General features: G+C 42.9%; 1 protein-coding gene across 27 annotated transcripts in view; it reads left to right on the top strand.

The window, feature by feature from the left end:
* The window catches only part of AOPEP (aminopeptidase O (putative)), a 376,610-nt gene that overhangs the window by 294,473 nt on the left and 68,509 nt on the right, over positions 1–13,628 (top strand). The gene's annotated exons all lie outside the window — the stretch shown is intronic.

The raw sequence follows: 13,628 nt of genomic DNA, 5'->3' as shown, positions 1-13,628 counted from the left end.
GACTGGCTCAGTTAAAACCTTGTGTTAGCTGTGTTCCCGGCTTTGGAGGCGGGCTTTGGGACACACATGAGGTTCCCTAAATCCCTCTCGCCCCCCGTCTTCTCTTCACGACCGACTGCGTCTTCTGGTGGCCGCCGCTGTGTGGCCCTCCGGCGGAGGCTGTCTCGGTGACGTCCCGGGACGGCGCTCCCCCGGGCCGCGCCTCGGGACCAGGGCGGTGCGCCACAGCCGGAGCTCCCTGCACAGCCAGTACTTTAATTTTGTTTGTCCCCATTTATAATGTATTGTCCTCCTGCTTCTGACTTGGGTGATTTTCTGCTTTCAGAGAATGTGCTCTGGGGACAGATGTCAGTATAGTTCTCGTCGTTCAACTTTGAGGTTTGTCAAGAGTCGGGGGCAAGATGTGTAGATTTAGGCCAGCGTCGTCCACCTGGCCGTTTGGAACTGATAGTGGCCTTTGGGGACTTGGTGTGAAAAGCCTTGGACAGGGGTCCCCGCCCCTGCTTTGAAGAGAGGTGGGAGCGCGTGTGATGCGCAGGTGGCTTCAGCGCTGCTGGCCAGCAGCGACCGTGCTCTGCTGAAAAGAAGGGGACACCGTTCCCAGGTACGCTGTCTTTCAGAAAATAGTAATCATTTCACGGTAGGGCCACTGATCTGACTTCCAGAAGAGGACACGGTAATTATAAAAATAGCTTGAACAAATAGTCTTGCACTCAGTGAGAAATCTGTGATGTTGGCGAGAACTGTGTATTAAGTGGAGATTCTCTCAGGACAGCTTATGTTTTTATCCTGTCTTGCTCTCTGCCTTTAGAGCAGAATTGCAGATTTGACCAACAGCTTAACCGGCAGTGCTTTTTGCTTTTAAAAGTAAATGCTAAAATAAGTTTGTGTCGGCAGTGAGGTTGAGAGCAGTGTGCATGCTGGGCTGTGTGAAATGTGCACTTTCACAAGAACATTTTGTATAGTTTGTAAAACTTCTTTAGTTTTGTTTTTCATTGTGAAATATTTATCTGAAGGTAGATAAAGTAGGCACGTTAGCATTTGAAAGCGTTTGCAAGTGGTTTTAATTGTTCTCTTCACTTGTTTTAACTTGAAATTAGTTGACTTTCTAGTTGAGATTGGCTTTTAAAATGGTTACTATAATGAAACTCTAAATTGTGTTCCTGTATTTCTCATATTAATATTTAGAGAGGCAAATTCAGCTTCTAAACAAAAACAGCATCTTGTAACAAAATAAGGTACTAAATTAGTTTTCCATAATGTGAACAGTTAAGATTTCCTTCATTTAGAAATGGAGAAATTTTAGAGCATATCCTAGTAAATGCGTGGAGCAGGACTGAAAACTGCCTGACCTGAAATTTTGAAAAAATCACATCATTTTTGAAAAAATATATTGAAAAGGGAAGAGATGAGTCACATAACCTATTTTGCACATTGTTCTCGTAGTGGTTTGATTATTTTTCTACTCCATTCAATAGTCCATTGCCTTTTTTTTTTATCTTTCACATAAACTTCTAAATTGTTCAGTAATTCTAAAATGGATGCAGATTGCTTTAAAGATTAAACCAGTACTGGAAAATATAGTAAAAAGGCTTTTTTGTTTTTGGTGTTTTGTTTTATTTTTCTAAGCACATATTTTATGGTTATAATTTTACTCATCCTGAAAATTCCACTGTATGTTTATAACTAGAGTGAAGGGTTTAATACTCAGAGCTGTGAATAGACTATTACAGTTTTCTAGGGAAAATAGGCCTGATCACTTCTCTTCCCTGGTTTGGAGCCATGTTCTTTTTCTGGTTTTGTTGTGAAGTACATCTTCAAGAAATGGCTGCTATTCACTTACTCCTGATAAATAAATTTCTGTGTAATCTTGGAAATAGTTGTTCTAGTCGATAGTAGTTGCAGTTTTTGATTTTGTTGTTGGAATTTGTTCTGGTGACCTGTATCTACTGGGATTACTTTAAGATTGGAAACAAGACTGGCCTCTTGTGTGCTGTTGGGATGTTCTGGTTGTTTCCGGTGAAGATGCCAGTCATTAGGCATTCCAGCGGTCCTTGCACCCAGGAAACTGAATTCTGGCATTTGGTGTTTTCCTCTTTGGACAGACAAGTAGCTGCTCAGCTGATTATTAGTGTGAACAATTAGCAACCTCCACCAGTACTAATGGAGAATTATGCAGATTGTTCACTGAGAAAGATGCCCTGGGTAGCTTGCCTTTTATTCCCATAATCTATAAACTGTAGGAAAACAGCCCTCCTATATCTCTGTATATCTTGCACCTTTGCCCCAGGTGATCCCGGGACATTTGTTCTGCAGGAGGGACCAAACTTACAAGTTCAACATTCATGTTTTTGAAACAGTGGTTTTTCTTTCTTTCTTTTTTTGTCAGTTGTAGCTGGCATGGTCTGGTGTTTTTCCACAGAAATGTTAATATCCTTGTGAAATGGCATGTACAGTAGAGGTTAAACTTTTTTCTTTTTGGTCCGCTGTGCAACGAGAGAAAGTCTTCGCATTCTATAAATTAGAGGAGAAATTGCTACAGCTATGATTGCCTTTGTTCTGAAAGCTATTTGAATTGCAAGCTATGTTGGGACTGGTTCGTGCATTGTTTAACTGCGAGACGAAAACTTCTAATTAGAGTAATGCCTGGGTGGGAGCTGACTGGCGGGCGGCGTGGGGCGGGTGGGGCTGGGCTGGGCAGGGCAGGGCAGGGCGCGCGGTGGGAACCCGCTGCCGGCGGGGCGGGCCGGGCGCGGCGCCTCTCCGGGATTGGCCCGGGAGGAGGGGCGGCCCGGCGGCCGCGGGGGATATCAGCCGGCGCCCGGGCGGCCGCCGCGGACTCCAGGCTCCGGCCGCGCCCCACGGGAGCCCCAGTAAGTAAGCCGCTTTCCTCCTCCGGGCCGGGCTGCGGGGCGGCCGGCGCCGTCAGCTGGTGTTCGTTAGGAGAACCAGGACGGCTGCTTCTCCGTCTACCAAATCCCTTCTCATTTTCCTCTTTTGGACCTCAGTCTTTCCACTGAATGAGCTTTAGCAGCAAAGAAAGCCAAGTTTGGTTCACCATCGTTCGTTCTGCTTCATAATCCTGCCCTTCCTTGCTCACAGCCCAATCTGTGGAGTGTGCATTCCCACTACCCTGCCGCTGTCACTTGATGCGCATGGGATTTCTAGTTGCCTTCAAAGATACGGTAGGGTGCTTCCGACGGGCTGTTCTTTGTCTTGACGCTTTAGTGCTTGGAAACATTTTAAACTTTCAGAGTGCATTCTAGGGCGTGGGCATCCGTATTGTAACTTTTTATGCTATTTTTACCGAGCCTTCAAGGAAAAAAGACCAGGTAAACAAATACTTTCTGATGTGCTCGAGAAAGCTCATTTAATAAGGACCACCCCAGGGGGAAATGAGTAGCGAAAATGACTGCTTCACGCTGGAGCCGCCTTCAACCTTACTCTCTAGAGGACTCTTCTCCTCTTTCGTCTTCTGTCAAAGGGTGTGTGCTGATCTACAGGGGTTCTGGTCTTTGGTCTTAATTCCTAGCAAACGTTCTTAGACGGAAACTAGACTAAATGCCAGACGGCTAACCACAGACAATAAAAGAAGCCACGTTTTAAACTTTGACTCTAAAGAGAACTTTGTTTGGGTTGCCCTGAAGGAGCAGCCTGTTCATTTTTGATTTCTGTCTCAAAGGTAACTATTACTTTTAAAGTTCTGAGATGAGGCCCTACATTTTAAAATCGGGGGGGGGGGGGGGGAGTGGTTCTAAACCTGTGAGCTCACATTTAATCATTTTAAAATCTGTGTATATCCACCTTTCACTTGGGGGGATCTGTGATCACTGGTTTTTCAAGTTAATTTGATTTAAACAAGTCCATTCCACTTTGAAATAGAATGTGTAGATTTTAACTGGTATGTTGTAATTTTGACATTAAAAGCAAAGTAGCAGAAATTCTGTTAAAATGCGGAGAGTAAACATTGTTTTAAAGTTTTTCTTTTTAGTTTTAATTATGTAAGAAAAATTTCTAAAACCTTACATAAAACCATGTTTCATTGCTACCTCTTTTTTTTTTTAAGATAAATTCCAAATTAACTCATAATTGGGATGCAGAGGGAAGGGAAAGTTTGGTTTTCCATAGCCTATTCTCTGTTAAAATTGACTGAACAGACAGAAAATTTAGAAATATCTTAACATTTCCTGTAATTTCCAAACGTTGTTCTGTGCTGTAAAAGTGTATTATTCCGATAAAGTAATACTGAATTTTTCTTACATGCTAAAACTCAGCTACAGTTTTTATGAAATTTCTTTAGGAGTCCATTAGGAATAACTTGCACATACTTGAGATTTTAGATTGCTACTAGAAAACACATCTTAGATTTAACCATGTTCGTACCAACGCCAATGGAAAGATGTTGGTAGGTCTCAGACGGACTAGGATTTTAGATCCATGGTTAGCAATGTTAGGATTTTAGATCCATGAATTTTAGTCCCATGGTTAATAAGTATCTGTTTTGCGTCTTTGAAGACACACTTCTGTTGATTGACCTTCAAGTGCTTGAATTCACATCAGAAAATATTTCCGTGGCAGCAATCAAGGCCAAATTTCAGGTTTCCTGCTTCTGTATCACTGTCAGGCTGCTCTGGGCCGTGAGTCCAAGATGGCTCTCACAGTGGACTTGACATTTTAATGTCTCAACTCTCACATCAGTAAAGTGGACAGTTTGCCCTAAAAGAACATTTTTATAGTACTTCTATTTCAATCTACCTGTTTAGTTCCTATTTGATGGGAAGCACAGTAACTTATGAATTATTCAGCCATTTGTACATACCATTCAACTTTGGGGTAAACAAACCTGGCGTCTTTGCTATCCCTGTGGTTTTATTGTTGTTTCCCGTTTGCCTGTCTGTTTCACCTTCTCAGTGATGTGCACCCACGAAACAGCCATTTCTCCTTCATACGAAATACTGGCCTAGTGAGAGCTTTCATTCCCTTCAGACGAGCTGGGATTGAGGTGGAAGGCAGCGAAAAGGAGAGGTTAAAAATGAAGGAAACATTTCTTGAAAGTATGTGAAGCTTGTTCTCTGCCTTTCCTTTTTCCTGAAGTTCTTAAGTCCGTATTTTTTTCAATAATGTGAATTTCTGTAAGTGTAGAGGTGACTCTTAAGTTAATTCTTTTCTCTGTTCCTCATAAAACTGTTCAGAGTTAATCCGGGATATAAAATGTCTGGACTAGAATCCAAAAGGGTGCAGAATTGGAGCGGAATCTGACGCCTGTGCTTTATATACCTTAAATCATTTTGTGAGAAAACAGAGACGTTGGACAGTAAATTGTACAGTCCTCTCAACACATTTTTATTGAATAAAAACCACTTTGTTTTTTTATTTTTCCAGCATTGATTCATGTAGCTCGACTCCTCAGTCTCTTCCACCTCGCACCCTCACAGTTTCTCTTCAGTTGTGGTTGGCTAGACGTATATTTAAGGATCCGTTTCTTTGTCAACTTTATGACAGAAACCACAACAAATTGTAGACGTATGGCTAAAATTTATGCTTAGTTTGGATTTGCTAGAAAATATAGAAAGAATATTGGAAAATAAAATCTAACCAAAAAGATTTTTATGTTGTTTTCACCATGTGCCTTTGAAGAAGAAAAGACAGGAACTAGGAGTAATGCAATGTTAGTATTTTAGATCAGAATAAACACCCCAGAGTGAAACTTGTTTGTAAATTACATTCCCTGCATATGTATGTCCATGCCTGAGTCGGCTGTCTAAGCTGAGGGCCAGGGCGGTTGACTTAGTTTCTCCCTGCTTCTGTTTCTTGTCTTTTTCTCACTTTGCAACTCTTCTTAGTATCATCATGTCTAAAATGCTTTTGTGGATTACTTTTCTTTTAAACTGTTAGTTTTGTTACTTTGAAAAAGCTTAATCTTTGGTAAGAAGTTTTAACAAGGAGGCTGGGGGGCAGAGGGACAGACCTCTTCGAGATACTGTTGAGCTGGTGCCCTGGGAGCAGAATAGCTTGTTACAGCTCTTTCTCATACAATCTGACTTATTTATTAGCTTTTTAAAAACATTGCAGAGCCATCATTTCATTGATTACCGTCAATTTCAACTGAAGAGGCATTTCACTCATTTTACCATTAGTTTTTAAAATAAGAATCATGTACCACATCTATTATTATATAGGATGTTTATAAAACTTTTTAAGTTGATAAATCTGTGTGTACTTTTTGACATTGTTCTAGTTTAGGAGTCAGAATACCTTCTGGACTGAATTTTCATGCATAGCTGTATGAATTTTCTTTTAACAGATTTACTTAAACCTCTGGATCGTTGGTCGACAGCTATTCTTGCAGTCATTTTTACTGTGTTACTCCATCTTAACTGTGTTGGGCATTAAGTCCTTTATTTACATTTGGTAAACGTGAGTATCAGGCATGGGGCAGCTGGCACATGAAATGAGCAAGATCGGGTTCTCGTCCTTAAGGACTTGCCTTAAAAATGTACAGTCTTCTTTCTTTCTTTTGTGCTGAGGAAGATTCACCCTGAGCTAACATCTGTGCCAGTCTTCCTCTGTTTTTCAGTATTTGGGCCGCCAGCACAGCGTCGCTGCTAATAGAGCAGTGTAGGTCTGTGCCTGGGAACCAAACCTGGTCCGCCAAAGCAGAGCACACCAAACTTCACCACCGGGCCACCAGAGCTGGCCCCAGGATTGTAGGGCTATATAAAATAAACTCAACTGGATGTTAAATGAATCTAATATTGATACAGTTATTTACTAAAACTATGAAATTTGTAATAAATAATCCCACACTGTTTATCTGATTTTGATATATTGAGGGTAATATAGGAAATTAGAGAAAGATAGGAAGAAATTCTGGGTTTAGATTAAATTACAATTACTGTTTTTTCCCCTGGAAAAATCTGAAAATATTTGATAGTTCACTTTTATTATAAATGACAACATAAAAATCTGAGCATGTGACTGATGCAATGCTTCATATATATATTTGCAAAGCATTTGGCAAATTTAAAATTCTTCTAGTATTTGAGCATTGCTCGCACAGAACTAATGTCTTCTGTTTAATGGTATTAGCATTCATCTTTACGTGGAAGTATTGAAATCAGAACTTTTGAGATCTATGTTATTTTAAAATATTATTCTTATAACCAAGAATAGAGGGGTGCTGATAGATTTATTGGGGTACACTTCTGCTAGGGCCTCTGCTGTGACAAACTGGGCCTGCTTTACAGAAGCTGCTGGTCTCCAGCTTGCCAGCTCAGCACTTTGTTAGCATGTGCTTGAATCATTTATGCATTTCAGTGCTTAGATTAGATTGCAGTATTGAATTTCTTCATAGAGCAGATCTTCTCTCCATTAAGTAAATTATTGAGAAATGTTTTTAACATGATTTAAGAAAAATAGTTCAGCTTGAGCTGGAGGCAGAAGAAAAGGGAGAAAAGAAAAAGACCAGGCAGCTCACGTAGGTTACTCAGAGAAAAGGTTGACACAGAGTTTTTTAATTTCTCTTTTATATATCTTTAGAAAGTTATTTACACAAATTCAACCATATTCAACATTGTATTCTTAATTCTCTCCCCATCCTTAATAATGTTTCGTGCCATCTTACCATATTACAGAAACAGTTCCATCCCATTCTTTTTAATAGTTGCATAGTATTCCACTGCGTGGTTATATGTCATAGCCTCAGTTTTGAGACACAGAACCAGCTGACGGTATTCCCAATCAAGGTGTACTCATATGCTGGACTTCAGGGGGTCATAAATTAGTTAGTATGCAACTCAACTTTTGAGTTAGAAAATATTAGTATTTATAACGTAGGAACTCAGGTTCATGAAATGTGTACTCTTACTCAAGATAAAGATCTCAGTTATGAATGTTGTTACCTTAGGTAAGAGCATTAATTTTGAGGAAGTGAAAAGAAGCAGATTAGTATTTTTTTTAAAAAGCCTGTGAATACAAGAAAAATTAGAAGTATTCTCTGATACTGTTAGGTGCTGCAGAGTCTTTGGCAAGCCTTAAACAAGCCCCGCGTGGAGCGTGCGTTACCGTCATGGCAGAATGAGTGGACTGAACTGCTTAGGGACTTGTGGTTTCTTCCTCATGGATGACGGTTTGCTTGAGAAGCATAAAATTCAGATCACAAATGGTCTTCTTTTGGCCCCTTTGGCCATTGGTCTGGCAGGTTCCTGGGTTGGGGAGGCAGACTTGAAGATCCTGATCATCTCTTGTAAAACACTTGGAAATTTCCAATTTGATGTTTACAAAGATTTGTTTTCCAAAATGTGTAATAACATAAACCATTAGTGTACAGGTGGTTCTAAGAGTTGACAAGAGGATTGTATTTTATGTAGTTTAAATAATATATTTTGTGTCAGATTACATATAGTTTGGGTAATACTTTTACAAAAGTATAGGGAAATGTTAGTACGTGAAAATTTGACTCTTATAATATAGAAACATGAGAATAATTTATGCCAATAAGTTGTTTCAGATTCTGTTTGTTAACAGTGGTGTCTGTTATAGTCACTGCAGTGTTACTTTGGAAGCACCGTGACCAAACCCTGGCTCAAAAGTGCAATATTTTTAAACCATAGCTGTTAGAATAGTTTCACCAAAATACAGAAAATAGCTTTTTTTCTCTGTGAGAAATGAATTATATGAATATTTGCTTGTGCTTGAATTTTCTTCCTCAAATTTGACTAGACATATTCTCTAAAGATGTTTGATAATCAAAAATAACTGATTATGCTGGACCAATATATACTTATTAATTGATTCTGAAGAAAATTATTTTCACTTTTAATTATTTTATTTGGTGACTTTCATCTGTTGGCAAATCAAATTTGTGTCCCCAAAGTAACATGTACTTATAGACTTCTATTCTTAAATGTGGCAATTCTTTAAAATGTAAGTTTTTCACTTTGTTTTTGGTAGCAATGCAAACCAATTTTGTTTTTCCTTCTGTACAAGTTACTAGTGTAGACTAAAAATATTTCAATTATGTCGTCATATCCTAGTTGACAACAGCTCCTGGCCAGACACTTGCCTATGTACGTATTATTAAATAGTTCATTTTTGTCACTTAGTAATGTGTGTCATTAAGAAAGTGACGGGTGAAAGAAGACCGTACACTCACACTGATGTGCCCGTGGTGGTCCTGGCCAGCTTGTGGGGAGGGAGGTCAGCTGTGCCCTAGTTTTGATACTCTTAGGATTTTCTGTTTCTTTGTGGGGTTGTGTGAGGAAGAAGAACTCTTGTTTTGAGGAACTTTGTCACTTATGTCTTAATTTTAGGCCATTTTCAAAAATCATCATATGAAAATTTGCACAACTTAGAGATTTTTACTCATTTTGTTTTATTTTGGTTCAGAGCAGTGTCCGAAAGATGACTTGGTTTAAAGTTCTGTCACGCGTCCTGTGGTCGGAGTTCCTCGTTGCCCTTAATGAGAAAGCCATATGGATGGGAACTGTTTGCTCTCACACCTGTGGATTGTGGGGCACTTGGGGGTATATAGTGTGGTGGCTGTGTTTTCTGGGAAGAGTAGAAAGGAATTTGTAGACCTTAGGGAAGTCTTGTAACAAAGACATTTTGTATCTGTGGGATTACCTTTTTAATCCAGGGGCCAGGGAAAACTGCTGTCTCTCTTGTGCCCCTGTGCCGGAAAGCCTGTGACTTTCAAAGGTCAGCTGCTTCAGTTCTGGTTTGGACCCTGCTTGTGTTGAATTTGAGCCAGCAAGTCTCCAGCATACAGGAGAATTTGAGATTTTTCTCCCTCCCCCATTTCTTCTGTTTTTGTTCCGTGTAAACAGTTCTTGCCGTAGTAACATAGACAAATATAGCAGAGAATGCTTTTCTGGAAGAAGAATGCTCCTTAAGCATTTTTTAACCATTTTTGGGAAGAATCGATCTTTCTGTGTATTCCAGACAGACTGAAAGAGAGGGAGGCCTTGCTGTAAGTTGAAGTGGTGTCCTGTGTCTTGCCCTGTTGATCCGCTGTTAGTCTCCAGCCAGGATGAAAGGAAGTGGCATCAGGGGGGAAGCAGGCTTCGCTTCGTTTGGGCACAGATCCCAGAGTGATAATGGGGTCATAATGGAACTCACGCCACTGTCAGTCCCGGGCTCGGCCTGTCTGCCAGCCTCAGAGAGACTCCCTTCGTGTGTGGCTGCAGTGCGCCAGCTGGGTCTCGAGGGGAGGTGCCCTCCTTTGCTTTTGGAGGGGTGCAGCCATGGGACTTGGATGTCCGCATGGCCGGTTCCTTGTGTCGGGTGCTTGTGTCAGGTCCTGCCTGTGGAAGGCAAGTGGTGAGACGCGCGGGGGATGTTTTCTGATCTAGGAGGCCAGCGGGCCTTTTCTGCCTCCTGCTAATGGAGGCAGTGGTGGAGGGCCTCAGTTGCGTGGGTGGTCTGCTGGGAGCTGGGAGTGAGTGATGCCCCCCATGACAGCAGTAAGAGGCTTCTGGAAGAGTCAGGGTTTGTTTTCTTTGTGCTGCTTGTTGATTAGGAGGGTGGGTTTGGAAAATTCATATTTTCTTTCAAAGACCCTCTGTAGAAACTCTTTAAAACCATTTAAAGTTGTGCAGCTTGCCTCTGAAGTTGACTGGGAAAAATATCAGGTAGACTTTTTTCTCTTTGTACATTTCTGGGTAATTAGCAACTATGGAATCCTCCCTGTTTAGAGCAAGAAGACAGACTTCTTAATCCTTAACACATAGCATCTGTATTGACTGACCTCCGTCACCGTTTTCTTCTTTGTGTTCAGGTATGTTTTACAGCTCTGTCAAGTTCTGTTCCAAGTGCTCACGTGGCTTTGGCACCCATAGTCTTGTTTTGTCTAAGTTTCTGAGGCAGGTGTGTTTTAGAAAATACCAAGCTGGTTTCCATACAGAAAACATAACCCCGTCATGAATTCCTTGTTTGTGCAAAGGAAAGGACTTTCTCTTCCTGTCACTGTTGAACTGGGTGTGGGCACTGTTAGATCCTCAGCAGCCAAGGCAGGCTCTCTTTGTGTTAAAGGAGCTGCTTTCTCAGGAGCGAATGCTCTGAAACGTGTGCTGTCTCCCTCAGTGCCGCTGTGTTAGAACATGGTTGGCCTGGAAGTCCTGGGAAGTTGAATTTGGTCTCGACCTGGGGGAGCAGCATGCCGCACATTTCCCATTGCCGCCACGCCAGCTGCCAGGGCGGTCGCGCTCAGCGCTCCCTGAGCACGTTTGCTCCTGTGTGATATCTGTCGGTTGCTTTGCAAACATTTTCGTTGTAGGGTGGCTTTACAGGGAATACATGTTTATTTTACAAGGAGAATGTACTGTATTAAAGCCAGCTACTTCCCACGTTTTTGCTTTAATATCCTCTTTTCAAGGTCTGTGATCTCATGTAAAAACTAAGTAATGCTTGCTTATTTGTGAATGAAAGATACTGTCTGCGTACTAAAGTAGCATTTGATTTTCTCTACTTTTATTATTGTTTAGAAACTCCTTTTTCCTCCCGTGAGTTAGAAGAGTCCCCGTTGAAAGCCAGATGGCTGCAGTTGTATACTCAGTGAGAGCCATTTACACAAGTCCCTTCTGAAGAGTGGGACCAGCAGGACTCGGCACCCTGGAGGAATGTTCTCACGTCTCTGTGTGGGTCCCACGTGTGTTGTGCCCGCCCCTGAGCAGGCTGGCTCTTGCAGCAGGCTGTCCGGCGCCGACGGGAGGAGGAGGGGCACCTGCGGGGTGGGCGCGCCCGCTCCTTACCTCTCTCCAGTTAGAGGGAATTAAACTTACTAGGGAACCGCAAAGGCCCCCCTTTCTGTCCCAGCTGTCCATCTTAAGTGAGGGCTTCACTTGAAATATGTTTCCATTGTGTAAAATTAGGAGAGGACAGAAACTTCCCGTGATCCTTTTGGTTCTGTTTCTCTGTGGTACTGCGTGAACTTTCTGCTTAGAAGAAAACAGATCTAAAAGTATGAATCCAGATGGTTTGATAGGTTCACATATTAGTACTTCTTCGATTTTAAACTGGGATTGTGTTTATTGGTTAAACCCCTTTGGGGTAAGTTGAGGACCAAGCTGGTCACCTTACTCAGGGGTTTCTTTCCTCTGTGAGCGTCTCTAGTTTAAACCAAATCACAGACTCGAGTTGTAACAATAGGCCTTTTTGTAAGCGCAGGCACGTAATAGGGAGATGCTTCTCTGTCTCCTCTTTCCTTCCCTGTGACTCTGCAAGTTGGCAGAGTTGGTTCCTGCTGTATATAGTTAGGAACAAGGTCCCCACCCCCGGCCCGCGGCTGTTCTGGGCTGTGTCAGGCGCCTGGTTGCCTGAGTCCCTTCTCTGTCAGGCTGGGCCCTTCCCCAGGAGGCCATCTTCCTGCCTCCCACGTGGCCTCAGCATCGCGCTGTTGCTGCCCTGGGATTGACTGCCAGTGGAAGTGCTCCTGACTGGTTTTGAGAGTGCTTGCGGGGGTGCAGGGCTGGATGGGCCACTGGCCTAGTCTGGGGCCCTCCCCTCTGCAGCCCCTGTAGAGGCAGTGGGCTGCTGCCCGACCGGTGCCCAGGCCTGGCCATCATGGGGTGGGCGCCACATGGAGTGCACTTTGGACAGGGAAGTAGGGAGAGAGGGCAGGCTCCATGAAGAGGGTTCAGGTGCAGGAGGGCAGTTGAGAACTCAGAGCCAGGGCTGAAGGCTTAGCCTCCACCAGAGAAGGGTCCTCTTGAAACGTAGTGAGGAAGATGTGGAGAAGGAGGCTGCAGGGCACGATGAGGGGCAAGGAGGGCTGAAGGAGCGTGCCGTCAGGCCTGGGTGCTGGGCGACTGGGCTCAGCCTGAGAAGACGGAGCCAGGACAGGAGGGGCCACAAGAAAGACTGAACAGTCTCGGCTCTGCTGCCTGGTCAGGGGCTCCAGAGGCTGGGTAGGAATCCTCTGTCTGCCTGTCACACCCCACAAGTCCCCACCAGCGAAGTGCATGTGGTGTGAATGGGTGAGGAGGCTCCCCAGAGTCTGGCGGTCCTGGATTTGGCCTCATTTATAAAACAGCAGATTTAATATCACAGACATAGCCTCATGCGTGTGAAACTATAGAAAGTGGAAGACCAGTGTTTTGTTCTCAGTTGGAACCTCGCAGGGCCATGCTGTCTGTAACTCTGTTTTCGCTGAAGGCGCCTGTTTCTCCTGTCAGCCTGGGGAGGATCAACAGAATGACCCTTAGGTGGATCAAGGATCAAGTGATGTGCATCCATGTCTGTCTATAGGGAAGTGAGGGTTTTGTTAGAACTTGCAAGGGCAAGCTGAGAAAATATGAGAAATGTGAGCGCGTTTTAGAAAAGTGCGTGTGCGTGTGTGTGTGTGTGTGTCTGTGAGGGGGGTGGGGCAGAGCGCATACTTGAGGGCAGAAGGTAAAGAGGAGGTGGAGAGAGAAGCCAGTAATTTTTAAATTTCTTCTAGAGTAACAGAAAGTGGGGATTAAAGTCCAAGTGTTCTTATGAACATTCTGTTGCTCTAGTATTGATTTCTAGACCTGTAAATTTGGCTTCGTTGACAAACATTATCTGGGCAAAAGCGGGGATAGAGAAAAGCTAAATGCAGAGAAGAGTGGAATTTGCAGTAGTAGTTTTAAAACCTTGATTTTATAACA

This window comes from Equus przewalskii, chromosome 22 (genome assembly GCF_037783145.1).
Source record: "Equus przewalskii isolate Varuska chromosome 22, EquPr2, whole genome shotgun sequence".
Lineage (NCBI taxonomy): Eukaryota > Metazoa > Chordata > Mammalia > Perissodactyla > Equidae > Equus > Equus przewalskii.
Note: the sequence above shows the minus strand (reverse complement) of the source record. Positions and strands in the feature narration are given on the sequence as shown.